Here is a 13,675-nt window from a genome sequence, read left to right as displayed (position 1 = left end):
GATTTGACATGCTGCTATTGCACTAGCTTTACTGACGACTTATGTAGTTTAGTAGGAGACTTATAGGAGTGCTTCCTTTAAAGACAGAAATATGCTTTTCTTCAGAAATATGCTATCTTCAGATAGACTTTGTTGTTATTTTTGCTTTTGAGATAGGCTGTGCAAGTAGCTGAAGAGAAAATTAATTCTTCCTATTTTATGTGATGTGGCTTCTTGTGACTGGTCCACTATGTACAAGATTCATGTGGCATTTTGGAAGACCAAAAAAAAACCATGTCATTTTACTTAAGATCACTTATTATTGTTTGCTTAAATAGTTAGCTCAGGCATGTTGAGTACAGACAAAAGATAAGAACAATTAGTATTTATACTTTGTTTTGTATTTGTGTAGCTTGTGATTCCTCTGGAAACAATCTGCTAATAGTAAGACAACTTAATATATTTGCATTTCCTAGTTTTCTGACTGCTTGACTCTTTTCTGCTTTAGTCTATTCTTACATGTCCTTATTCATGGTATGTAAGTCACTGCAAGGATGTGGGCTGTTCAATTCCTAGTAACCTATTGAGCTGTAAAAAACTTATGTGGTGTGTTGGAAATACGGGTTTTCATGCAATGTTCAAATGGAAGAGAATACTTTATGTAACGAAACCTGCTTTTAAGTGGGAAAAAAAAGTTGGTAGGACTTCCACCTGAAATTGTAATCTGAAATTGTTTCAAGCCCCTCTGAGGATCGTTGCATCTGAAGCATAATGATGCAGCTCTTTGGAGTCAACTGGTTTTGCTTATTTGACAGAATTTTAGAGACAATCAAAGTCTTGTCTATGTTGGTAGCAAAATTCCCATTGACTTCAGTGGACTGCGTTTAACTCCTCTTAAACAACAGGTCTCAGACTGTGGCTGCTCAGAGCTTCTTCCTTTCCCATGTGCTGCTGCTGTGTCTCTGGCTTTCCACTTCTCACAAATCCCATGCAGCACAGAAAGACATTTGCTGGAAACACCTGGATTTAGTCTGAGCTGGCCTCAAAGAGGTCGGAAGAGCTAGGAGTAGACAGATCAGATGTTTGACAGTATGGTGTGCACATCTACAGTGTTGAAAAAAACATCCCTCTCAAACTATTCTAAGGGGAATTTATTACACATCAAAATATATTGCTTACATTTTTAATAGAATTTCACCTATTGTGTCAACTTTAGCTAGCATTAAATATCAAGAAAAATCTTGCAGTCTGTGCTTGTTTATAATATAGTGGCTGTAGTTAGAAATTAGAGTACCATTGTTAAAGCACAGCCTGCCTCCCCATTGAGAAAGTCCTTGTTTCCTTACAAAGAGCCTTGTGGCTATAATTCTTTTTAAAATGTACTCCCTATGAGCCATTAAAGAGTAAAACAAAGGCTTCAGTTGCGTTTTCTTCCTTAGGAGCCCAAGTCTGACTTTTACCCACCTCTGTACCCCGCTGTCTTCTTCCCATCACTTGGAGAAGAATGTCTGAAACCAGTTGTCTTCTTACTATTTCCTCCCACCTGCTCTTCTCCTCTGTACCCAAGTACCCTCCCAGAAGCACTTGAAGTCTTCTCTAGGGAAGCTGAGTCCAACTGCTTTGGCAGCCTGCTGCTTTAGCAGTTGAAACCAAACTCTCTCCTTTGGCACAAACAAAGCAGATGTCACTCATCAAAATACATTCACTGTAGTAAGCACGGGAAAATGAGCCAATGGGAATGTGATATTGATACCTTGAAAAACTGCAGTTATGATTAATGTGGCAAGTGCTATTTACTTTAACGTTTGACCAAGACAACATTGGTAATTTCTTTTAGCTCAATGTGAAATTTAGAGTCTAATTTTTCTAATTAGTAGAAAAGGGAAAGCTGCCAAAAAATACGCACTGATTTACCTACATCTTGATTCTGCTGACATCACTGAAGTTGCACAGGATTGTTAAAGAAAGTTACTTTAGGCTTCGATTTCTTTCTGCAGGTATCTATGTCTGATGTAAGAGATATAAGATCCTTGAAGTTAATGCTGTGAAGCTGATGAGATGAAAGAAATCCGTAACTCATCTTTTGCAGCTCTGCATTGTCATGCAACTTTGGGGATGGTGGCTTCATTGATCTTGACAAATTAAAATCACAAATGAGTCCACTAGAAAATAGCAGTAATTGTTAAAGAAAAGGCACCTCTGAATTTGATGTGGACCATATAAGTGTCATAGTCTCCAGAAATTACATATGAAGTAGCTGGAGAAAGTAGCTCAGCACTGGGCATCTTCAGACTCAGACACTGGTTGAGGATTATGTACTGACATGAGAGTGGATGGGTCTAATTTAAAATCCATTAGGCTACCAGATTTATCATTAAATCAGAAAATACCTCTTTGGTCCATAGACTGGTGTAATGCATGGATGGCAGAGTGATGTGAGGGAACCTCTCACTGCCATGAAGATATTTGTCATTGTAATAGAGAAAATACTGAATGCTCTCATGTAACATGCAGGAGAAATAAGTCTTAATGTTTCTGTCTCCTAAATATTTTCTGAGAAAAAGAGATTGCAAGTACTTTTGGAAGCAGCAGGAACAAGGGGAATGACTTTTTCCCCCCCTCTTTGTCCCTCCCAAGAATATACCAGCCTCTTAGTAAAGAATTTTATTATGTCTTTTATGGAAACCTTTGCTGTCTTTAGTTTGCAAAATTCCTCTCTCTTTCAAATAAGTTTTCTGTTTTAAGAAGTGCTGGGTTATACATGGCCTGTTTAATCCCTTTGCCCATCTATAAGGCTCTAAAGATATTTGCATTTGTCATACTATATTTCTAGATCTTTGCCTGAGCAGACATTTATAAAAAGAATGATTTTTTTTGAGAGGAATACTATACCCATGTATGCACTTTCTATTAGGACAAGTTTTCACAATACTTCATGAACAATCACCTGACTCAAAATGTATTCTAGTGCAGACTGTTCAATTATGTGTGTAAGCAGAAGGATTGCAAGATCCAGGAAAACATTTAAAAACCATGAAAAAAGTAGAATAATGTTTGAGCCAGGCAGCTTCCTAATGTCACTTTTTTTGGACAGCCGACTCTGATGTGGTGTGCTGGTTAGTGATACTGGGGGCATTGGTGGAGTTATGGGCTGTTACCTGAAGGTAAAGGGATAGGTTTCATAGTAAGAGGGTGTACATTTTACCAGTTCATGCCTGGCTGCATTTTTCAAGTGCTTATAAAGCAAAAGAAAGACTTTTTGCTATGGTTTGGTCGATGTAAAGCTCAAGATCTCTTAAAATTTATGAGTCTGAAGTTAGCCTGTTAACATTATTTCCTTTGTTTTATTAGAAATAATAGAATATCAGGCAGCTGAAGCAGTGAAAATTTTTTAAATTGTTTGTGCTGTATATGTTAACATATTGCTCCATTTTGATATGACCTCTGATCAATCAAGTTGAATTGTAGTGAGTCCTTATTTGCATACACATAAATAATTTTTACATCTTTAAATATCAAAGCTTCAACATAATTTTCACTTTTAGGTTTATTAAAGTGACCCATCTTTGTGACTTATACATCTGCTACTGTGTACTATTATAGCCCAGTGGGCATGCATGTAAGGTACTATGGCTGAATCCTTTTTCTTTTCAGTTTGTCTTGTGTTGCTTGAGCTCTGGGTGAAGAGGGGACATGTGGACAATGACACTGGCTTAACTCATAGAGTCAAGGTAATTTGATTGTGTAGCTGAGTGTTATTAAGGCAAATCAGTGCAACAGTTGCAAAGACAAGATCTACCAAAGGACAGATATTCTTGAAGAAACTTACCCGGCCTTTTTTTTTTCCTTAATTAATTTGGTTTATTATTTTCGCATTGTATTTTGAGGCATGCAGGGCAGTGCTTTGGTAGATCACAGAACTGTTGTTCGGGGAAAATGAAGGTAGAGGGTAGAGGATGTCTCTCCTCTGTCTCCTTTTTCTGTGCCAGTCTAAAACCTTATTTGCGTCCCTTAGGTGTTCTTGTCGACCTATACAGAACCCGCTGCTGGTGGTATCACATGCTGCACAGCAGAAAGAGCCTGTTTTATTCCTGCTTAGCACTGGATTCACACCCTACAAAGAGTTCTAGTTGTAATCTGGCCTTGGAGAGCTGGCCTTCTCAGTTGGGGTGGCAGGGAGGGCTAACAGTTTCCTTGGTTGGAAGGCATCAAATTGAATAAACAGAAAACGGGGGCCTGGAGAGTGGGAAAGCTCTTGATGGTGATTAGTTGTCATCCTGCTTGTCAGAACAAATGAAGAAGAGGAGCACAATGTTTGCACTGTTTGAACAAGCCTCAGAGAGCAAATTAGATGGTAAATGTGATCATAATTTGCTTGCCTTTCTTGAAACTCCCATGGTGCTATTAGTGTTTTTCTTTTTTCAGTAAAAGAGCTTTAACAAATACTTACTTCTATGGAAACTGAAGTGCACTGGGGTTGTTTACAGGGGTGGTGTGCAAAGATTTCTGTGCTTTAGTGATAGTGTTTACTATATCTACATGCTACAGGCTGGTGCAAGGTGTGTAATGCCAATGGAAAACATAATGTATTTCAATATTGCACATGTTGTGGAAAATAATATGTAGATAGCTATCTATACATATATATATATATATTTGATAGGTATGCATATATAAAATAAGCTTGTGCCTGAGCTTTATGTTGCACTTGGTTGAGTACTGTTGATAAGCCAATTATGGTATTTTTTGAAAGATATCTGGAATGTAAATTCTTCTGTCCTATTATCCTGTGATAATGTGCAGTGGCAGCCTGTGCCCCTTGCTGAACTGTTGGCACACCTAAGGTGACCACAACTGTTGCTAAATAAGAAAATAAGCACTTCTGTGTTCTGTGTATATAGAAATGTGAAATAACCTGTAGCATTTAGATAATGAGTTTGGGGTGGAGATGGAGAAATGCTACTTACAGTTTATTTTACACATGAAAGTATTTCACACATAGCAGAAATCGTTAGTGTAAACAAGTATCAATTAAGAGAACAAGTATGAGCATTGTTCGAGAATGAGGTAAAAGCTGTGATGTGAAAGACTCTCTTAGGCAAAGACAGATGACTGACAGTGGAAAGATGTAAAGTATTTTGATTGCCTTGCAATGAAATCTGAACCTGTGGAAACTAATAAAAATTGACTGAGCTTAATTAGAGGCCTATAGGTAGCAAAAAACCTTGTTTAGAAACTAAGCACTTGAACTGTCATATCTCTAGTTAACCAGCCAGACAGAAAAACATCAGACTGCAGCCAAAGTCAGAGTTTTTCTCAATATATTGGAAAAATAAATAAACTAAAATAAACTAAAATAATTATGTATCAATAATTGTGGATTCACTGTATCATTTTGACATAAAACATAATGGCAGGGGAAAGTAAAGAAGAGCATATTTATTTTTATCTCTTTATAAAATCATTTTAATACACCAAATAGCCCAGACTGGTCTTGCTGCTCTCTATTAAATTACATTTGCCTATGCATCTCTCTTTTTCATCTTTTTATCCAATTTAGTGGGGACTCACTGGTAAGGTACCCTTGCCAAAGGGCCAAGGCCAGAGGGTCAGCATTGCCCAACAAGAAAGAAACTGTGTCCTAAAGTAGAGGAGTTTGTACTCGCTGTCTCTGGCTTGCTGTTGTGCACAGAGCTTTAGGAATTACAGTGATTCTTAGTTTCCTGTAGAAATGCACCTTGTTCCACATCATCTCCAGCAAAGCTCTGTGATGGACATAGATATTCTCTATTGATCTGCTGGGCCTACTTCAGGCAGAAACATGTACTTTTTTTCTTCCTGTGTATTTTGGATGAGCTCAGTGCAGAGCAGTAGAATAAATGAAGTGTTTTACTTCAGTCAGTCACTGAACAGTTCCAGCTATTGTATTGTGCAAACACAAGTTGCTAAGAATATTCTTTGGTGGCTAATGCAGTTTTTACCAATATTTTAATATACTGAAGTTCCAATGAATTGGATTATGTATATAGTACAGTTGGCAACATACTAGTGTATTCCATATTAGTAATGCACAGCGACAAGCAATTACATTTCATTTTTCTTTATTGACTATTTGAGGCTTTAAAATATTCATTCAGCAAGTTAATGTCTCCCTTTTGTTATTTTTAAAGGTATGGGTACTTAGCAGGCTCATACACTAATGATTTTTAAGCTGTAATAGAAAGCATATAGGATATGAACAGTGATGTGAAATAGATTAATTAAAATCAATGTTATTTCAATGAATACTAATTGAATTATTAATGCTTGGATCAGGGTTTTCCCCCATTTTGTGATTATTCAGCTTGTTGGCTGATGTATGCATTTCTGTTGATGAAAGCCATTTCTCCGTCTTCCGTGGTTGTTTTTTTTTTCTCTCCTGCCCCTCATTAAAGGAATATGTTATCAATACCAAGTAGGAGACAGGGACTTACTCATAGCCAATTTAATTTTTCCAGTGCGGTCTCTGTCGTCTTTTCCAGTTGTGAGTACAATAACACACAGTGTGTTGTAGAAGTAGCCTAAAAGCTCTTCAAGTGTTGTAGTGTATCTAAAAATCTTGGTACCTCCCAAGGGTAAAAGTCACCTCTGGTTTGTGTAATGTGAGTTCCTACCTGAGAACCTTCTTTCCCTTCCCCCTTCCCATTGGCTGTGACCTCCCTGCATCCCCTAATCACCCCTGCCCCCTGGTATAAGAGATGAGACCCAGAGCATTTCGGTCTCTCTCTTGCCCCGGATGGACCACAGACAATAAACCCGGGATTACTCCAGCAAGCAGCAAGTTTGAGCCTCCTGTGTCTAGATACTTTGAGTCCGTGTTGTATCCACTCCAGGACCCCCTCGGCCGCCTGTGCCTTGAGACGAGCAGGCTCTCACCACGGGGGGTGGAACAAAGCGGTCCCATCGGGGAGAAGGATTACAACATTCAAGTGTGCTATGATCAAAACTAGGGTCAGCTGGCATTGGAAGGGCAGTGTTGTGAAGCTGTAGCTGGAGTTGGGGATGGTTGTCAGAAGCTGCCAAGCCCAGGTGCCCAGTTGTGCCTCTGCAAGCCCACTGCTGCGGGGTGTCCCATCCCGCTGGCCTTGTGCACTTGGGTGGAGGGAGTGGAAAAGCTGCAGAGAACTTGCTGTCTTGCTCTTGGCTGAGGAAACTGCAGTCTTCTCTTTGCTCTGTCTGCTATTAATAACCCTTCCCCCAGGCTACTGGATTATATGATTTCAGTTGAAATAGATTAAAAGTTCCTTTGTTTTGGTGCCAATAATAATGTGATAATTTTTTTGCCAGTTCTCCAGGGTTTTTGTTTTTGTTACTTGGAGGCATAAACTCAGGGTCCAAGGGAAAGATTGTTATTCCATTGAATTTAGAGAGTGGGTTCCCCCATCCCCTCATTTTAACAATTATATTATTAGAAAATACTCTATTAAAAATACATAATTAATCTCTCATCATTTCCTGCAAATAGAACTGGTTTTTGTGCATGTGTGTTTGCACAGAGACAGCATCTCTTGGGTTTTTTGGTATCTTTTCAGAAAGTTCAGTGTTTTAACAATAAAAAAAATCTGGTTTTGCAACAACAAAGGTAAAATAGAACATCTTTTTTTTCCTCCCCATAATTACTCCTGAAAGTGAAAAATCCTGAAAGGATTCCCAGAGTTGAGAGTTGTCAACAGGGCCTTGGCAATAGCAATATTTATAATAAAAATAATAAATATTTATAAAAAATAAGCAGCAATATTTTGGACTGTTATGAAAGTGCTATAATCATAATATAGAGACCTTTGGCTAAAACATCTATGGCATAAGCTTCCAGTACAGAGGTGTTGTAAAACCTGTCGAACATAAATAAGGACAGCATGTTGGTATGTTATGAGTCTTCAGAAAAGCTAATGCTTTTGAATAACATTTTATAAATATATATTTTTTTTTTTTTCTGGATTATAGTATAATATCATGGATTCTCAGATACATCTGAGGTTTAATACTATTCTTTTCTAGCTAGCTAGGATTTGGTCTTTAGTTGAAGGCATTGTAAGTAATGCGTAATATTCCTGTCATCAGCAGTATCTGTTGTTCTGTCAGCTATGTGCAGTAGCATTTTTTTCACTGTGAATCAGCAGTATATATTACTTCAATTATTTGTCTGCTGTTTATACACACTGAATTAACCAGTACTGAGGTTTGCATTTCTGTAACATTTTCTGTTGCACTCTGAAACATTACAGATTTGCTATAAACCACTGCTTAAATTGGAAAACATTTTGGGCATTTTCCAAGAGTTTCACATCCTTCCTATATTGTGGGCCCCAAAACTGCACTCAGTACTCCAGATGTGATCTCTTAATTAGTGGAGTAGAAGAACAGAATCGCCTCCCTCAACCTGCTTGCCACATTACTGTGGATGCAGCCCAGGATGTGATTTTGCTTTCAGGCTGCCAGAGTACATTGCCAGATGTAAGGTGGTTCTGTGATTCTCATCAACCAGCACACTCAAGTATTTCTCCTCAGGGCTGTTCTCAATCCATTCTCTATCCAGTCTGCATTTGTGCTTGGGATTGCCCCCATCCACATGCAGGACCTTGCAGCTGCAAGTTGCTGAACTTCATGAGGTTGACACAGTCTTACCTCTCAAACCTGTTAAAGTCCCTCTCTATGGCATCCCTTCCCTCCTGCATGTCAACCACACCCCACAGCTTGGTGTCATCAGCAAACCTGCTTGAGGGGTACCCTTGATCCCATTGTACATGTTGCTGAAAACGACGTGAAACCCCAATGGACCCAATACTAACCCCTGAGGAGCACCCTTTGTCGCTGGTCTCCGCCTGGAAACAGAGCTGTTGGCTGCAGCTTGGAGGGGAACTATCCAGCCAACTCCATATGCACTAAATCAAATTCTTTGGCAAATTCATGCCTTTTTCAGTTTAGAGACAAGGATGTCATGCGGGACAGTGTCATATGCTTTGCACAAGTCCAGATAGATGAAGGCAGTTGCTCTTCCCTTATCCATCAATGCTTTAACATTAACCCTGTTGTAGAGGACCACCAAATTTGTCGGACATGATTTGCCTTTAGTGAAGCAATTCTGGCTGTGACCAGTTGCCCCTTTATTTTCCATGTGCCTTAGCCTTGTGTCCATGAGGATTTGCTCCAAATCTTGCCAGGAACAGAGGTGAACTGTCTGGCCTGTAGCATCCCGAGTCTTCCTTTTATCCTTGTAAAAATGGGGATTATTTTCCCTTTTTCCAGACAATAGGGACTTCACCAAAATGTCATGGCTTGTAAAATATCATGGGTAGTGGCTTAGCCATTTAATCTGCCACTTTCCTCAGGACCTGGAGATGTGTCTCATCAGGTCCCATGGGCTTGGGCACCTTCAGGTTTTTTAGATGTTCTTGAACCTGATCTTCTCCTACAGTGGGTGGTTCTACATTCTCACAGTCCTTGCCTTTGCCTTCTGCATTTCGGGCAGTGGGGCTGGAGCATTTGCTGGGGAAAACTGAGGCAAAAAAGTCGTTGAGTACCTCAGCCTCCTCCATGTCCTAGCTAATCAGGTTTCCCATTTCCTTCCAGAGAGGGCCTACATTTTCCCTCATTTTTCTTTTATCGCTGACCTACCTATGGAATATTTATTTGTTGCCTTTGACATCCCTGGTCAGATTTAATTTTATCAGGACTTCAGCTTTCCTAACCTGATCCTTGGTTGATTGAAAAATTTCTCTGTATTCCTCCCAGGCCCCCTATCCTTGCTTCTATCCTCTGTAGTCTCACTTTTTGACTTTGTCCAGGAGCACCTTTCATCCATACTGTCCTCCTGACATATTTTGCCTGACATCTTTGTTAGGATGTGTTTCTCCTGAATTTGGAAGAGGTGATCTTTGAATATTAATGAGTTTTTTTCAGCCCCCTTTCCCTCCAGGGCTTTATCCCATGGTACTCTTGAAGATCCCTGAAGAGGCCAAAGTCTGCTCTCCTAAAGGTTACTATGTGCTGTCCTTGCTTCCCTAAGGATCTTGAACTCCACCATTTCATAGGTGCTGCAGCCAAGGCTGCCCTTGAGCTTTGCATTCCACACCAGCCCCAATTTATTGTTGAGAACCAGGTCTAGTGTAGCACCTCTTGTCATTGGCTTCTTGATCTCTTGGGGAAGGAAGTTATCAATACATTCCAGGAACTTCCTGGGTTGCTTAAGCCCTTTTGTGTTGTGTCTCTAACAGGTATGAGGTTGAAGTTCCCCGTGAGGACCAGGGCTAACTACACAAGACTTCTGTCTGTCTGCAGAGAGCCTCATCTGCTCACTGTTCCTTGTTGGACAGCCTGTAGCAGACTTCTCTATAATGTTATCTGTTCTTTTTCTCTCTTTAATCCTGACCCATAAACTGTCATGTCAGTTCATTCCCAGGCAGACATCCACATGCTCCAGCTGGTCATTGACATAGAGAGTGACACCCCCTCCTCATCTTTTTCCTTGGCTTTCCTTCCTAAAGAGCCTGTATCCTTCCATTCTGGCACTCCAGTCCTAGGAGCTATCCCACCATGCCTCTGTGCTAACAGTAAGATCCTAGCCCTGCAGTCTTGTGCGTGTCTCTACCCCCTCTTGTTTATTCCCCATTCTATGTGAATTTGCATAGGGAGATTTAAACTGTATCCCCAGTGAAGCTGACTTACTGGCTGGAGTGGCTGGAATTCCTTTATGCTGTTCTTCTGCTCTCCTGCTGACCTGAGATCCAGGCTCTGATAATCTCTTGTTGCCATTGACATCAAAATGATAGGAGTGAGATGGATTTAAGTCCTTCCCTTATTCCTGTATTTCTCTTTTTCACTTTTTTTTTTTTTTCCCTTGGTTTCTGCCTCTGCTGATTTCCATATCTCTCTCACTTGGTCTGAATGAGATTTCTGATATGTCATGTAACAAGATTTTATTGATACCTAGCCATTCACCTAAGTAGTTACTTCACATCAAAGATAATATTCCTACTTTGTTTGAGTAGCACTGAGAACAACTTGGTGCACTTATCTTACAACTTTGCTGCTGCTGTAGTAGAATGGGACTAATCAGATATCCAGAGGAAAGAATGGGACAACTCACATGTGGCACTTGGCGTAATACAGTGTCCAAGTCTTAAATACCTCCTTTACAAACTTCAGTTCCCCATACCCATTTCAAATAACTTCTTTGTATATACTAGCTAAAAACTTTCATTCTAGACTTTGATCCAACCCTAAGAGATCCCAAAGAGCTTGTTGTTTAAATGGGCTATCCCTTCATTCTTGAATTATTTACTTTGCAGATTCTTAGGCAAAGCTTGAGTTATTACAAAATTTTACTCTGCTGCACCTCAGTTAGATAAGGTGTTTAGGCATATCAAGGGTTCAAAATTCCTGTTTAAATTTGTGTTCTACAACATTTCTAAGATTATGTTTTGATAAAAGCAAGAGAGAAAATGTTATTTAGATTTGACTTCTTGTCCAACTGCTATAAAATTAACTTTTAGCTCAACCTCACTCCTTTTTACTCTTCCCTTAAATTCTCTTGCTGAAAGATACAATTTGATGGTGAAGCACAACTTGTTGTATCTCTCTAACTATGGATTCTTCTTCCAAGCTTCATCTTAAGAAGGATGGAATTGAGGAAGAGAGACTAAAGGATTCATCTTGGGGTAAGGGAACCTATTTTTTAACTCCTTTGGAGTTACTTCTCTCAACTTAGAAGATATTGTTCCCATTGTTATATGTATGAGATTTTCATGATTTGAATTTGATGTTTTTAATATAATTACTCCATAGGAAGGAAGGAGAATATATCCTAGATCTTCCTCACTTAAAGTTAACAATAGTCAGAAACTATTTTATATAAAATGTCTGGGTTTTTTTTCAAGGCACAACTTTGTAATATTATTTTTGCTCATTATGCAAAAGGAAGATTTTTTTTTTTTCATATTGTCCTTTGCAGTTGGGATGATAACTATTTCAGGCAGTAATTTCTGGCATGCTCATTGTTCTGGGCCTAGCCTCCACAAGGAGGCAAGCCGTTCAGACTTGTGGGCTTATTGGTAGAGTGATTCCTGATTCAGGTCTGCAGATTGTCCAGTAAAGACTCTTGGACTTCCGGCTTAGTCCATCAGGTACATACTTATATCATACAAACACAGAATGATTCAACAGTATAAAGCAAAATAATTCTCAGTGCCTTATCTTAGGATGTTCTGCAACAAAAAAGCTTTTGAGATCCATCAACATGCTATTTGATTGCTTCTTTTACCATCTTTATTGGTCTTCTGTAACTAAAGTGATTTCTGTTCAAAGTATTTTATTAAATTTTCTCTCTCTGATGATGATTCTCGTCCCCTTTCTGTGTTGGAAATATTGGTTTTACTTCTTGCTGTATGTATTGGGTTGACAAGATGTGGTACAGCTATGCAAGAGAAGATAGAACAGATTACCTGTACTTTTGTAATTTCTAAGCTTAAGGATTGTCTCCATCAGATTTCACCTCTTGTTTATGTACAAAATTCTTTCTTGTAGGCTTGTAAAGTTAAGAAAATAATAGTTTTATTACTAACGCAGGGTTAAATAAATGGAAAAACATATTTTGTAATAATTCCTGATGGTGTGTGGCAAGGGATGGGAATGGAGAGAGTAGACATACATTCTTCCTAGACTTTTTTTGAGGAATAATTTTTCTAAAGTAACTTTTAGCTGTTTCTGTCTCCTCAGCTATGGTAGAATGCCTGAATTGTAAATTGCCTGTGGTAATGAAAGGTGACATCAGGTGAAACTGGAATTTAGCACTGGGTCTGTATACAGACACCAGAAACAGTAGGAGTCTGTTGTGAAAGGTTTAGAGACTGGCATATGTACCCATTTGAAAATTACAAGTAGAGACTAAACTTGTCTTTCAAAGAAGGATATTAAAGGGGTACCTAGTATTATTTTGCAAAGGGGAATATATTGTAAAGCATGATCTTATCATGCCCCAAGAGGCCTGTTTGGACTTTTATGGTTTGTTTTTTGCTTTTTTTTCTTACTGGCATGACATGGTTATTGTGTAAAGGGTTGATGAAAGAAGTTAAAGTGCATATTACTGGAATGAACAAATTAATGAACAAATGAATGTGAATAACAATATAGTTTTAGGGCTTGGTTACTGATTATAACTGAATGGCATCTGTCAATGACATCTGGCATCTGAATGGCAAAAGGATTGACTGCCAGTTTGATTCCAGAGCCAAGGTGGCCAACAGAGCAGGGGAAAAGTGTGTAATGCACAGACAAAAACTAAGTGAATGAGTAAAATAAAAGATGCTCAAAAGATGCTTCCTTTGGTGGCCTAGTTTCTTTTTAGAAATCTTCTGCACATATGCAGCTGCCAAGTGGAGACCAACTGATTAAATAAGGATAGGTTTCTGTTTGAATAGGACAATGTTTTTTAAAAAAAGACAGAAATTGTGTAAGAATTTCCTACATCAGGAATCTGAGGAGATGAAGTTATAGCTCTGGATGATTCAGCATCAGCAGGTTTTTTGAACTCTTAAGTCACTGGGATCATTTTGTCTTTGCTTGGAATATGATACATTAAATTTAACATATTTTCATATGTTATGTTTTTGTTCCAGTTTCTCTGTTTCATTCAATAATCATTTACTGTTTATTCCTTTGT

General features: G+C 38.8%; 1 protein-coding gene across 5 annotated transcripts in view; it reads left to right on the top strand.

The window, feature by feature from the left end:
- FIGN (fidgetin, microtubule severing factor) overlaps positions 1-13,675 on the top strand; it is a 99,229-nt gene that overhangs the window by 45,550 nt on the left and 40,004 nt on the right. The window contains exon 1 of one of the 5 annotated variants that reach the window (XM_088059114.1): positions 11,643-11,675. The exons of the other annotated variants lie outside the window; for them this stretch is intronic. The gene's annotated coding sequence lies outside the window, so the exon portion shown is untranslated. Of the gene's footprint in view, positions 1-11,642; positions 11,676-13,675 lie in introns of those variants that run through there. 5 annotated transcript variants of the gene reach the window in all.

The sequence above is a fragment of the Pseudopodoces humilis genome, chromosome 8 (assembly GCF_049639895.1).
Source record: "Pseudopodoces humilis isolate 2021_Gansu_Grassland_sample_001 chromosome 8, ASM4963989v1, whole genome shotgun sequence".
Classification (NCBI taxonomy): Eukaryota; Metazoa; Chordata; class Aves; order Passeriformes; family Paridae; genus Pseudopodoces; species Pseudopodoces humilis.
The sequence above is the reverse complement of the archived record's forward strand: the minus strand, read 5'-3'. Positions and strand labels throughout refer to the sequence as shown.